Source organism: Rattus norvegicus, chromosome 4 (assembly GCF_036323735.1).
Source record: "Rattus norvegicus strain BN/NHsdMcwi chromosome 4, GRCr8, whole genome shotgun sequence".
Lineage (NCBI taxonomy): Eukaryota > Metazoa > Chordata > Mammalia > Rodentia > Muridae > Rattus > Rattus norvegicus.
In genome coordinates this window covers 79800005-79815807 of record NC_086022.1, presented here as the reverse complement: position 1 = coordinate 79815807, position 15803 = coordinate 79800005, and positions in this window count along the sequence as shown.

Below are 15803 nucleotides of genomic sequence, written 5' to 3'. Positions count from 1 at the left end.
ACAAGAATACAGGTATAACTATATAACTCAACTGTGTAATGGAAAACCCTGAAATCCCAACCCTGGAAGCATATTTGTGGACATGTTCGCTAGCTAGATATAATGCCTAGGATTCTTTAAACCCTCATCAGAGCCTTCCAGAAGAATCTAGAATTATACCAAATTCTATACCACTCTTATATTTCTCTAACTTTGTAATCTGACATTGTACATGTCTTCACCTAGCATTGTGTGTACAGTTTTAAATGTTTCATGTAACACCTTGATATTATCCTGAGATGCTTGAGCTCTTTCCCTATATTTCTAAATGACCTTTTCAATCTTTGAGTATTTAAGTATAGACTGAAATGGTTACTTGTAACAAGTGTAGGGGCTCCATGTATACAGCAAATATACTATGCTTTAACCTCATCTTCAAGATCAACATATCTTTATCCATGGTTTGTATCTTTGCCATTTGTTAGAGTAAAAAGTAAAACAACTAAAAATTAGTGAACAGGACTAAGTAGGCAGGAGTCACCACCTAGTCTTAAAATTAGTGGTAGAATATTTCTAAATTAGAAGGGCAGCTATTCCTTCTAGTGCCAATATCAGATTAGCAAGAATTTTTTGAGAATTGCTGATGAAAGGCTGGAAAGCAGAGAAGGAACAAGGTTCAGTCTGGGTGTAGGGTACCAGGCTAAGACTCCACATGAGGCTAAATGCATTCCCAGTGATAGCCACATGGTGCCAAATATAGTCAGCTACATATTCATGTCAAAGGATCAGTAAAATGTGTTGTGCTCCTTCAATTAGAGGAACTACAGGCTGATAGGTTGCATCTCTGAACATGCCTCTGACCCTCTTGGGAAGCTTAAATTAAATGGCCAGTGCTATAGAAGCTGCCAATGGAGGGAAGTAACCAATTGTGATGCCTGTTAACCACTGTTGCTGCAAAATTATAAAAAATAAAATTCTGTCTTTTATCCCCCACTAGGTCTGTCACTGCAGTGCCATAAGATATCTGCTGGATATCTTGCCAGAAGCACACATTCCAATTCTGTGGCGGTCCAGACTAGCCACCCCACACTCCCTTACACTTAAATCTGCACATGAAAGAACACACAACACAATAACCTTTGACCCAATTGATAAGATATAATTTCCCACCTAAATATACAAAGCCCAATACACATCCATCCCTTAAGAACATTCGTAACAACCTGTAAAGGTACAGCGTGGGATCTTAACGTCAGCCTCCATATAGTCCCGCCACAGCTTCTCTCCTTCCTCTCCTCTTCCATTCCCGTCTCCTCCTCTTCCTTCAAACTTTTCTCCCGCCCATCCTTCCTTCTTGTCCAATGACAGGCCTCATTCTATCTTGTACCTGCCTCACCTGTGACATCATCCCACAAACCACCAAGTGACCAACATGGTAGGTTGTCAAAAGTGAAATAGAGGCACTCAAATCTGGTGATGGATGGTTTATATCATGGGACTTACTTATAGATTGTTCAACAGAGAAATTCTGCCTGGCACTGGAATCCTAGCCAATGGCTCATGGCTGCTGAGGTCATAGTTCTTTATTTAGTTCTTACTGGAACTTTACTAAACCACTGTAATTTCTGGTCACAGTCTACATATTTATTCTAATAGTCACAGGATAGGTGTTTCCTAGAAATAACCTTGAAACTGCACTCAAAAAAACCACAACAATGTGGCTGTCTACTAGAGACCCAAACAAGGACAATAATACCACGAGAAATGCTAGTGTGGGTGGGAAAACCTCATGGGGATTCATCCTGAAACACTAGGCATGTTTGGAAAGATGGGGAAACTTCATGGGAACTCATCTCGAGACAAAGAGATATAATCAACAGTGCTTAGAGAGGGAGAATTAGTTGTCCCCACAGATGAATCTCTGACCTGGTTATTCAATACCAAGTATATAGACCTGACAAGTATATATACATGCAACCATCACTGAACAGACTCAGCACAGTGTGTACATAATGTATGCATTTATCTATAAATAGGTATCAATTTTTTAAAATGCTATAAATATGAAAAAGAGTGAAGAAGGCAAATGGGAAGAGTTAGAGCCAGAGGGAGTAAAGTTAAAACAGCATGGTTTTATTTTCATTTTAAAATTTGTAAGTAAAATTTTACAAATTATTTCAATGAAAGTCTTTGACTAATTAGATCGGATAATCCAGATTGTAATATTCATGCAGAAAAACACCTTTCCTGTGTTTGTTTTTTATTTTAACATCCTTGCCTCCACCCCTGCATCTCTCTTCTTACAAGGAGTCACCAACATAGACATGACATCATGTTGTCTATGCCAGTTCTATGGTGACCAGGAAACCTACCGTGAACCTTTAAATGAGCTGACATCCCAGGGTATATTCCTCTATCATCTCCTACAGCCCCCATGCCACCCAGACATTTCTCCAAGCCTTATCTCTACATTAAGTCCATCCCCCCAATGCTGCCTTCATCTGGAAGGAAGGCAATGCAGAAGGGACTACAGGGGTGTCTAGCTTCTTACTGAATCAACAGAACCCCTGCTTGCCTTTTGTTTCAGACTGATACAGGGACCTGAGTCTGTCAGACTCCAGAAAGCCAGGAATTAACCTATAAATGTTTTTACATTTATTTCAATGACATATGGAAAGTAGATTTAGATACGACATTCAACTATTTTCCAACAACTCAAATTCACTTAACGATGTTTTGTTTTTTGCTATCTATATACATATTAAGCTATTTTTGATTTTTTTTAATGTAAATCATGTGTTTAGTTGGTCCATGTCAAGAATAAGACTTTTGAGATATGGAAAAAACAAAGAAATAAGTTCTGACTACATCAAAAAAAATTGTCTATTACTTCATGATATATGACAACTAGGACCTTAAAAAATTTATTCACATGGTTTTTAATATGCAGCATTTCCAATTCTTCAATCAATCATTATTCTGTCCCTCTCTAATGTCTGTTTGATTTTTGAGACCTGGTGTTGCTACATAGGCAGGCCTGGCCTTGAACTCATTTCCCACTCCTCATTTCTGTCTCTCAAGTGATGAGATTCAGAGACCACAGATGCCTCTATTCCTAGCATCTGCAGTAAGAGCCACATCTACCGTTGGAAGCACATCAACACACAAGACTTCCATTCCTGACACCTGACTTAAATGTGGAGGTTGCTAAAGGGTTCTGCAATGACAGGAAGATCAAGAACAATAGAATATTGACACAGCAGGAACCAAGGATTACTGCCTATCTACCTAAGGTTACACTGGCCAGTATTAATTCTGTTAGACACTGAAGAAGAGAGGGTCAAACTGCAAGAAAATTGACTGAAATTTCATATAAAAGCAAATGAAATTAACAGTTTACAGGGCTCTATCTTATCTAGGAAACTGCTCTTAAAATCATTCTATTAAAAATGATCTTGTGGGCTGGAGAGATGGCTCAGCGGTTAAGAGCACCCGACTGCTCTTCCAGAGGTCATGAATTCAATTCCTAGCAACCACATTGTGGCTCACAACCATCTGTAAAGAGATCCGATGCCCTCTTCTGGTGTGTCTGAATAAATAAATAAATCTTTTAAAAAAATGATCTTGTTTACCTATATTTTCAGTAACTATACTGATTCTATGAGGAAGAGAAGCCTCTATTTTATCTTTTTGCAGATTTCATCAGCAAAGGCATATGATTGGCTTATTAATAAGAAAAGTCTGGAGTAGGTTCTCTACTCTCATTTGCTAAGGATACCTAACCTGTCTAATACAGGTGTCAACAGCCATTCATTATTGCTGAGATAGAATGTTCTGTCCTTCAAGGCCCTCAGGTACAGAGAAGGACTATGAATCTTTAAGTAACTGCGTCACATGACTTTCCATTTTTTCATGGTTCATTTAGGCACCAAAGTATTTCATATTTAAGATATTTACTCCCCAACATAGATGGTAATTAAGATTACTTTTTTCACAAAGATGACAAAAAACATTTGTCAAAAGCTTCATTAAGAACCACAATTGCACCATCACTGTCCATTTGATTCCTACTTATACTGTCTCCAAATATCACCTGTCCTACTATGGGTCTTGCCTCAGCAAAATACCACATAAGGTTTTATCACATGACATATCCAGAAACTTCCACTTTACTATTTCAAGTTTCTTTTCAATTAAATGTGTGTGTGTGTGTGTGTGTGTGTGTGTGTGTTCTCTATTCCTCCAGACACAATCCCCTAGTCTCATTACCAGCTCTGCAGTAGACCATCTATAGCGACCTTCCCCACAAGTCTGTTTCCATCTCCCGTGAATTCCATAAGCCTTCCCCTTCTAATCTCCCATCCCCAACCCCTTACTTGTCATAGCTCCCAACTCCAGCAAACACCCCTGATAATCCAAGGGCCCCTCCTGCCAGAGCAACAAGTAGGCAGATGGCAGATCCACACCTCTCCTTCAGTTCTTCCAGATCCAATTCTCCCCAGTCTCATCCCCAGCTCTGCAGCCTGTGCTTGTCCCTTTCCTTTCTGGCGGCCTTCACAGCAGATCACAAAGGTCTTCTTCAACTTCCTTCCCCCAAATCATCCCATTATCCAAGCATCTAACACCATCAGGTGTCGCTGGAAACACAGCATATGAGCAGGACAGGAAAGAAGGTCCACAGAAAATGTTCTACCAGGCAGCACACAGTAAACACTCTCTTAAAATCAAGAGAGGAATCAGAATTCAATGAACGAAACAATCACCCAACAGAGACACAACTAGATATTATCACACAGATCTATCCAATAGCAGATGCCTAGACACCATCATAAAAATACAATCAGTAACAACCAGGACAATATGTCCCCAGTGGAGGGAGACTAGCAGCCATACCACAGGAGGCACTGAATATACTAACATAGCTGAAACAAGGGGGAGGGGGGAGACTTTAAAACAGGATTTATGAAGATCATAGAGGCCCTTAAAAAAGAATTTTTAAAAATCCCTTAAAGGAATCCAGAAAAACACAAAATAGTGCAAAGAAATAAGACCTGAAGATAGAAATAGAATGAAAAACCCAAATTGAAGGAATTCTGGAAATGAAAAACTTGGCAATTCAAACAGGCAAGCATTACCAACAAAATACAAGAGGTGGGAGAATGAAGATGAGGTATTGAAGATATAGAAAAACAGACATATCTGTCCAAGAAAATGTTACATCTAAAAACTTACTAACACAAAACATCCAAGAAATCTGAGACACTATGAAAAAGTTCTAAAAATGGGAATAGAGGAAGGAGGAAAACAAGCACAAAGGACCAGAAAGTATCTTCAACAAAATCACAGAATAGAAATTTCCTAATCTACCCCCGTTGAAGGAATCAGAGAAAGAACTGGAAGAGCTTGAAGGGGCTCGAGACCCCAAAAGTACAACAATGCCAAGCAACCAGAGCTTCCAGGGACTAAGCCACTACCTAAAGACTATACATGGACTGACCCTGGACTCTGACCCCATAGGTAGCAATGAATAGCCTAGTAAGATCACCAGTGGAAGGGGAAGCCCTGGGTCCTGCTAAGACTGAACCCCCAGTGAACTAGATTGTTGGGGGAAGGGCGGCAAGGGGGGAGGATGGGGAGGGGAACACCCATAAAGAAGGGGAGGGGGAGGGGATGTTTGCCCGGAAACCGGGAAAGGGAATAACACTCGAAATGTATATAAGAAATACTCAAGTTAATAATAAAAAAAAAAGAAAAAAGAAATTTCCTAATCTACAAAGTAGGTGCCTATAAAGGTACAAGAAGCATGAGAACATAAAATACAATGGATCTGAAAAGAAAGTCCCATCAACATATAATAATCAAAACACTAAACATACAGAATGAAGAAAAATTATTACAAACTGCAAGAGAGCTTCCAGTCTTCATCTGCGCCCAGAGCTGGGGTTGTCCCATAGCCCTTGGACCCAAAACCTGCCCGCAGAGAGCTGGTCTCCCAGGAGTGCTCTCCCTCCTAAGCCCACTTTCTCTCCACTGACTATCCAAAGAAAGATGAACCAAGAGCACATGGGCACATGAGCCTCAGGGCAGACTAGAACAGGACACTTCCAGTCTCCATCTGCCCTCAGAGCTAAGGAACTCCAGACCCAAAACCTGCTCTGAGACAGCTGGTCTCCCAGGAGCACTCAACCCTAAGATCACAGGCTCACAGGCCCACAAGAGGGACAAGCTCCAGTCAGAGACAGCAAGACCAACTAACATCAGAGATAACCACATGGCAAGAGGCAAGCACAAGAACATAAGCAACAGAAACCAAGGCTACTTGGAATCATCAGAACCCAGTTCTCCCACGATAGCAAGTACTGGATAAAACACACTGGAAAAACAAGATTTGGATTTAAAATCACATCTCATGATGATGATACAGAACTTTAAGAAGGACATAAATAACTCCCTGGAAGAAATGCAGGAGAACACAGGAAAACAAGTAGAAGTCCTTAAAGAGGAAACACAAAAATCCCTTAAAGAATTATAGGAAAACACAACTGAACAGGTGAAGAAATTGAACAAAACCATTCAGGATCTAAAAATGGAAATAGATACCATAAAGAAAGCACAAAAGGAGACAACCTTGGAGATAAAAAAAAAAAACCTAGGAAAGAGATCAGGAGTCACTGATGCAAGCACCACCAACAGAATACAAAAGACAGAAGAGAGAATCTCAGGGGCAGAAGATACCATAGAAATCATTGACACAACAAGTCAAAAAATGCAAAATGCAAAAGGCTCCTAACCAAAACATCCAGGAAATCCAGGAAACAATGAGAAGACAAACCTAAGAATAATAGGTATAAAAGAGAGTGAAGATTCCTAACTTACAGGGCCAGTAAATATCTTCACCAAAATTATAGAAGGAAACTTCCCTAACCTAAAGAAAAAGATGCCCATGAACATACAGGAAGCCTACAGGACTCCAAACAGATTGGACCAGAAAAGAAATTCCTCCTGTCACATAATAGTCAAAACACCTAATACACAAAACAAAGAAAGAATATTAAAAGCAGTAAGGGAAAAAGGTCAAGTAACATATAAAGGCAGACATAACAGAATTACACCAGACTTCTCACCAGAGACTGTGAAAGCCAGAAGATCCTGGGCCAATGTCATACAGACCCTAAGAGAACACAAATGCCATCCCAGGTTACTGTATCCTGCAAGACTCTCAATTAACATAGATGGAGAAACCAAGATATTCCATGACAAAACCAAATTTACACAATATCTTTCCACAAATCCAACCCTACAAAGGATAATAGATGAAAAACTCCAACACAAGGAGAAAAACTACACCCTAGAAAAAGCAAGAAAGTAATCTCCTTGCAACAAAACCAAAAGAAGAGACACACACATACTTCTACCTTTAACAACAAAACTAACAGGAAACAATAATCACTATTCCTTAATAATTCCTTAATAATAATATTCTCTCAACATCAATGGACTCAATTCCACAATAAAAAGACATAGACTATCAGACTGGATATGTAAAGAGGACCCAAAAGGCATCAAAAAAGATAAGGAAGGACACTTCATATTCATCAAAGAAAAAATCCACCAAGATGAACTCTCAATCCTGAATATCTATGCTTCAAATGCAGGGCACCTACATTCATAAAAGAAACCTTACTAAAGCTCAAAGCACACAGTGCACACCTCACACAATAATAGTAGGAGATTTCAACACCCCACTCTCATCACTGGACACATCATGGAAACAGAAATTAAACATAGAGAAATTAACAGAAGTTATGACCAAATTGACTTAACAGATATTTATAGAACATTTCATCCTAAAACAAAAGAATATACCATCTTCTCAGCACCTCACAGTACTTTCTCCAAAACTGACCAGGTAATTAGTCACAAAAAAGACTTCAACATATACAAAAAGATTGAAATAATCCCATGCATTCTATCAGATAACCACGGACTAAGGCTGGTCTTCAATAACAACAAAAATGGCAGAAAGCCCACATATATATGGAAGTTGAACAACGCTCTACTCAATGATAACTTGGTCAAGGGAGGAATAAAGAAAGAAATTAAAGACTTTTAGAATTACTGAAATGAAGGCACAACATATGCAAACTTATGGGACAGAATGAAAGCAATGATAAGAGGAAAACTCATAGCTCTGAGTGCCTCCAAAAAGAAACGAGGGAGAGCATCATTAGCAGCTTGACAGCACACCTAAAAGCTCTAGAACAAAAAGAAGCAAATACACCCAAGAGGAGTAGAAGGCAGGAAATAATCAAACTCAGGGCTGAAATCAACCAAGTAGAAACAAAAAGGACTATACAAAGTATCAACAAAACCAGGAGCTGGTTCTTTGAGAAAATCAACAAGATAGCCAGACTAACCAGAGGGCAGAGACAGTATCCAAATTAACAAAATCCGAAATGAAAAGGGAAGTATAACAACAGAATCAGAGAAAATTTTAAAAAATCATCAGATCTTACTACAAAAACCTATATTCAAAAAAAACTTAAAAATCTGGAGGAAATGGACAGTTTTCTAGAAAAATACCAGGTACCAAAGTTAAATCAGGATCAGATAAATGATCTAAACAACCCCATAACTCCTAAAGAAATAGAAGCAGTTATTAAAAGTCTCCCAACCAAAAAGAGCCCAGGACCAGATAGGTTTAGTGCAGAATTCTATCAGACCTTCTTAGAAGACCTCATACCAATATTGGCCAAACTATTCCACAAAATAGAAACAGACGGAGCACTACCCAATTCCTTCTGTGAAGCCACAATTATGCTCATACCTAAACCAAACAAAGACCCAAGAAAGAAAGAACTTCAGACCAATTTCGATGCAAAAATACTTCAGAATATCGATGCAAAATTACTCAATAAAATTCTTCCAAACCGAATCAAAGAACACATCAAAATCATCATCCAACATAATCAAGAAGGGTTCATCCGAGGGATGCAGGGATGGTTCAATATACAGAAATCCATCAACATAATCCACTATGTAAATAAACTCAAAGGAAAAAAACTACATGATCATTTCACTAGATGCTGAGAAAGCATTTGATAAAATTCAACACCCATTCATGATAAAAGTCCTAGAAAGATCAGGAATTCCAGGCCCATACCTAAACATAGTAGAAGCAATATACAGCAAACCAGTAGATAACATTAAACTAAATGGAGAGAAATTTGAAGCAATCCTATTAAAATCAGGGACTAGACAAGGCTGCCCACTCTTGCCCTACTTATTCAATATAGCTCTCAAAGTCCTAGCCAGAGCAATCAGACAGCAAAAGGAGATCAAAGGGATACAAATTGGAAAGAAAGAAATCAAAATATCACTATTTGCAGATGATATGATAGTATACTTAAGTGACCCCAAAAGTTCCACCAGAGAAATTCTAAGCCTGATAAACAACTTCAGCAAAGTCTCTGGATATAAAATTAACTCAAATCAGTAGCCTTCCTCTACTCAAAGGATAAACAGGCTGAGAAAGAAATTAGGGAAACAACACCCTTCATAATAGTCCCAATAATATAAAGTATCTTGGTGTAACTCTAACCAAGCAAGTGAAAGATCTTTACTACAAGAACTTCAAGTGTCTGAAGAAAGAAATTGAAGAAGATCTCAGAAGATGGAAAGATCTCCCATGCTCATGGATTGGCAGGATTAATGTAGTAAAACGGCCATTTTGCCAAAAGCAATCTACAAATTCAATGCAATCCACATCAAAATTCCAACTCAATTCTTCATAGAGTTAGAAAGAACAATTTGTAAATTCATTTGGAATAACAAAAAACCCAGGATAGCTAAAACTATCCTCAACAATAAAAGGACTTCTGGGGGATTCACTATCCCTGAACTCAAGCAGTATTACAGAGCAATAGTGATAAAAACTGCATGGTATTGGTACAGAGACAGGTAGATAGACAAGTGGAATAGAATTGAAGACCCAGAAATGAACCCACACACCTATGGTCACTTGATATTTGACAAAGGAGCCAAAACCATCCAGTGGAAAAGAGATCGCATTTTCAGCAAATGGTGCTGGTTCAACTGGAGGTCAGCATGTAGAAGAATGCAGATCAATCCATGCTTATCACCATGTACAAAGCTTAAGTCCAAGTGGATCAAGCACCTCCACATAAAACCAGATACACAGAAACTAGTAGAAGAGAAAGTGGGGAAGAGTCTCGATCACATGAGCATAGGAGAAAATTTCCTGAACAGAACACCAACCAGATCAAAAAATGACAAATGGAACCTCATAAAACTGCAAAGCTTCTGCAAGGCAAAGGACACTGTCATTAGGACAAAAGGGCAACCAACAGATTGGGAAAAGATCTTTACCAATCCTACATCTGATAGAGGGCTAATATCCAAAATATACAAAGAACTCAAGAAATTAGACTCCAGAGAGCCAAATAACCCTATTAAAAATGGGGTAAAGAGCTAAACAAAAAATTCTCAGCTGAGGAATACCGAATGACTGAGAAGAACATAAAGAAATGCTCAACATCCTAGTCATCAGGGAAATGCAAATCAAAACAACCCTAAGATTCCACCTCACACTAGTCAGATACTACTACAAAAGCCTATACTCAACAAACTGGAAAATCTAGATAGAATGGATGGTTTTCAAGACAGATACCAAAGTTAAATCAAGAGCAGGTAAATTTTCTAAACAAGCCCATATCCTATAAGGAAATAGAAGAAGTCATTAAAAACCTCCTAATCAAAATAAGCCCAGGGCCAATGGATTTAGCTCAGAATTTCACCAGACCTTCAAAGAAGACCTGATAACAATATTCTTCAAACTATTCCATAAAATAGAAACAGAAGGAACACTGCCTAATTCATTCTATGAAGCCACAATAACCCTGATACCTAAACCACACAAGGACCCTATAAAAAGAGAACTTCAGACCAATCTCACTCATGAATATTGATGCAAAAATACTCAGTAAAATGCTTGCAAACTGAATCCAAATACACATCAAAACCATCATTCACCATAATCAAGTAGGCTTCATCCCAGGGATGCAAGGTTGGTTCAATATATGAAAATCCATTAACGTAACCCACCATATAAACAAACTCAAAGGAAAAAAATCATACGATCATCTCCTTAGATGCATTTGACACAATATAACACCCCTTCATGTTAAAAGTATTGGAGAGATCAGAAATTCAAGGCCCATACCTAAATATAATAAAAGCAATTTAATGCAAACCAACAGCCACTATCAAATTAAATGGAGAGATACTTGAAGCCATCCCACTAAAATCTGGGACAAGGATGCACACTCTCCCCATATCTATTCAATATAGTACTCGAAGGGCTAGCTACAACAAGACAACAAAAAGAGATCAAGGGGATACAAATTGGCAAAGAAGAATTAAAGGCATCACTATTTGCAGATGATATGATTGTGTGTGTGTGTGTGTGTGTGTGTGTGTGTGTGTGTGTGTCCCCAAAAATTCTACCAGAGAACTTCTCCAGCTGATAAACAACTTCAGCAAAGTGGCTGTATATACAAGCAACTCAAATAAATCAGTAGCCTTTCTTTATACAAATGATAAACAGACTGGGAAAGAAATTAGGGACACAATTCTCTTTACAATAGCCACAGACAATATAAAATATCTTCAGATAACTCTAACCAAACAAGTGAAAGACCTTTATGATAAGAACTTCAAGTCTCTCAAGAAAGAAATTGAAGAAGATCTCAGAAAATGGAGAGATCTCCCATGCTCATGGATTGGCATAATTAACATAGTAAAAATGGCCATCCTACTAAAGGCAATTTAGATTCAAAGCAATCCCGATCAAAATCCCAACACAATTCTTCAAAGACATGGAAAGAACAATTCTCAAATTCATCTGGAAAGGCAAAAAACCCAGAATAGCAAAAACAATTCTTAACAATAAAAGAACAGCTGGGGAAATCACCACCCCTGACCTCAAGCTCTACTACAGAGCAAGAGTGATAAAAACTTCATGGTATTGGTACAGAGACAGACAGGTTGATCAATGGAACAGAACTGAAGACCCAGAAATAAACCACACATTTACACACACTCAATCTTTGACAAAGAAGCCAGAAATATACAATTGGGGGGGTCGCATCTTCAATAAATGGTGCTGGTCTAACTGGATGTCTGTATGTAGAAAAATGAAAATAGACCCGTATTTGTCACTATGCACAAAGCTCAAGTCCAAGTGGATCAAGGACCTCAATATAAAACCAGATACACTGAATCTAATAGAAGAGGAAGTGGAAAAGAGCCTTGAACTCATTGGCACAGGCAGAAATTTTATAAACAGAACTCCAATAGCTCATGCTCTAAGATCAAGAATTGATAAATGGAACCTCGTGAAACTGGAAAGCTTCTGTAAGGCAAAGGAAGCAGTCAATAAGACAAATTGGCATCCTACAGATTGAGAAAAATATCTTCACTAACCCCACATCTGATAGAGGGCTAATATCCAAAATATATAAAGAAATCAAGAAGCTTACCACCAAAAAAACCAAACAATCCAATAAAAATAAGGTATAGAACTAAACCAAGAATTCACAGTAGAGAAATCTCGAATGGCTGAGAAGCACCTAGAGAAATGTTCAAAGTCCTTGGTCATCAGAGAAATGCAAATCAAACGACCCTGAGATGATTCCACCTTACACCAGTCAAATGACTAAGATCAAAACCTCAGATGATAACACACATTGGCAAGGATGTGGATAAAGAGGAACACTCCTCCATTGCTGGTGGGATCACAAACTGGTACAACCACTCTGGAAATCAATTTGGAGGTTCCTCAGAAAATTGGAAATAGACCTACCTAAAGATCCAGAAATACCATGCTTGGGAAAGATGCTCTACCATGCCACAGGGGCACATGTTTTACTATGTTCATAGTGGCCTTATTTGTGATAGTCAGAAGCTGGAAACAACCCAGATGTCCCATAACAGAAGATTGGAGATTGAAAATGTGGTTCATTTACACAATGGAATACTACTCAGCTATTAAGAACAAGGACATACTGAGTTTTAAAGGCAAATGGATGTCATCCTGACCCTCACTCAGACCCCAAAAGACATGCATGGTCTGTTCTCACTAATATGTGGCTATTAGCCAGAAAAAAAGTACAGAATACCCAATACCCAAGATACAGTCTACAGAACTCAAAAAGTTCAACAAGCTGAAGGGCGCAAGTGAGGACACCTCAGTTCCACTTGGGAGGAAGAAGAAAGCAACCACAAGGGAGAAGGGAGAGAGGGACAAAGGAGGGAAAGGGGATGAGGTGGGCAGAGAGGGCAACATGATCTGGTATTGGGTGGGAAAAAAAAGGACTGAAGCCCTGAGGGTCAGCAGAAAGATGGAAACAGGCGACCTTAGGAGGAAGGAGGTAGGGAAGACACTCTATATTGTACCAGAGAGCTGGGAAGTGATAGACTCTCAGGACTCAAAGGGGGGACCCTAGATGAAAGGCCCTACATTGGAAAGAGGGAACTTACTGAATCCACCTCCAGCAGAAAGACAGGGCATCAAGTGAGGATGAGGTTGCTATTCCACAGTCAAAGCTCTAACCCACAATTCTTCCTGTATGAAAGAAATCCAGGAATAGAAATGGAGAAGAGCCTGAGGAAAAGAAGGTCCAGTGACAGGCCAAAAGTGGGTTCCAGCTCAAGAGGAGGCCCCAAGGCCTGACAGCATTACTAAAGCATGGGGCATTCACAAAAAGGGACCTATCATGACTGCTCTTCAAAAGACCCAACAAGCAGCTGAAAGTATATATATGTATCCAACGAAGGAACAGAAGCTGCTGACCCCTCTGGTTGAATTAGGGAAAAGCTGGAGGAAGCTAAGGAGAAGGGCAACCCTGTAGGAGGACCAGCAGTCTCAATTAACCTGGACCCCTGAGATCTCTTAAGACACTGGATCACCAACCAAGCAGCATACACCAGTTGAGATGAGGCCTTCAACACATATACAGCAGAGGACTGCTGGGTCTGTGTTCAGTCAGAGAAGATGCACCTAAACCCTCAAGAAACTGGAGGCCCCAAGAAGTGGGGAAGTCTGGTGGGATGGGTGGGGTGGGGACATCCTTGTGGAGACAGAAGGACAGGGGAGTGGGGGGGCAGGGAGGAGGTATGGGATGTAGAACCCTCAGGGGGGGTGAACCAGGAGGGGAATAGAATCTGGAGTGTGTGTGGGTGGGTGGATGGATGGATGGATGGATGGATGGATGGATGGATGGATGGAAAAAAGAATGTAAATAGATCCATAATTTTCACCCTGAACAAAACTCAACTAGAACAAAAACCTCAACAAAAAAACAGTTACACTGAATCTAACAGAAGAGAAAGTGGAGAATATCCTTGAACATATTGGCACAAGAAAAGACTTTCTAAACAGAACACCTATAATCCAGGCCTTAAGACCAACAATTAATAAGTGAGACCTTATGAAACTGAAAAGCTTCTGTAAGGTAAAGAATACAATCAGATAACACAGCAGCCTATGGAAGGGATTTTTTTTACCAACTCTATAGCCAATAGAGGGCTGACATTGAAAGTATATAAAGTACTCAAGAAACAACGTATTTTTTTAAATCCAATTTTAAATTAGTGTGCGATTTAAGCAGGGAATTCTCAACAGAGAAATCTCAAATGGCTGAGAAACACTTCAAGAAAGATTCAACATCATTAGCCATAAGGCAAAAGCAAATTAAAATTACTTTGATATTCCGTATTATACCTTTCAGAATGGCTAAGATCAGTAACACAAGTGTCAGCTCATGCTGGTGAGAATGTGGAGCAAAGGGAGCCCTCCATCAATGCTGATGGGAGTGAAAACTAGTACAACCACTATGGAAGTTAATATAGCAGTTCCTCAGAAAGTTGTGAATCAACTGGCCAATGTACTTTGAGACCCAGCTATACCACTCTTGGGCAAATACCAAAAAGAATGCTCCATCCTATCACAAGGGTACTTGTTTAAAACTGCTTTATTCATAATGCTAGAAACTGGAAACAACCTAAATGTCCCTCAACAGAAGATCAGGTGAAAAACTGTGGCACATTTATACAATAAAGTACTACTCCACCATAAAAAAATCACCTATAAGGTGTTGACGTTTGGTCTTCTGCTATATATGGCCAACAAGAATTGGTTGCCCCAGAGATAAGACAGTTCACATGTAGACCCAAGTGACATTATGCGACCTTACCCCCCAAGTTATTTCTGATTGGTAATCTGATTGGTAAATTAAGATGCAGATAGCCAATAGCTAGACAGAAGAGACATAGGCAGGGTTTAGGATTCCCAGGTTTGGGGTCAGAGGAGAATGAGGAGGGAGGAAGGTGAAGGAGTAGGAGGAAGATATCATGGGTTAGGAGTCAAAGCATGGACCTGGCCAATTAGTGTTAAGAGCAGTCCAGATGAAACATAGTAATAACTCGGGGTTAGCGATTACAAAAGATTCTAAAAGCATAGAGGTTAGATATATGATGAGTTGTAATGCTCAGAGTGGGATTAAATGTTTTCTGCAATAATAATGAGACATTAGCCATTAAGTAAATGACCAAAGCTACAGTCCATAAAACCAGAGAAGTTAGGTAAAGAGGAGCAGTTTGGAGAGAATGCAGGGACCTCCCTAGGAAGAGGAAATAGAATAGATTTTACAGGCAGACTGGAGGTGGGTTGGTGGGGGTAGGAATAAAGAATCAGATGGGAGAGGGAGATGGATTGGAGGGAGAGAGTTGAGGAAACACAGCTG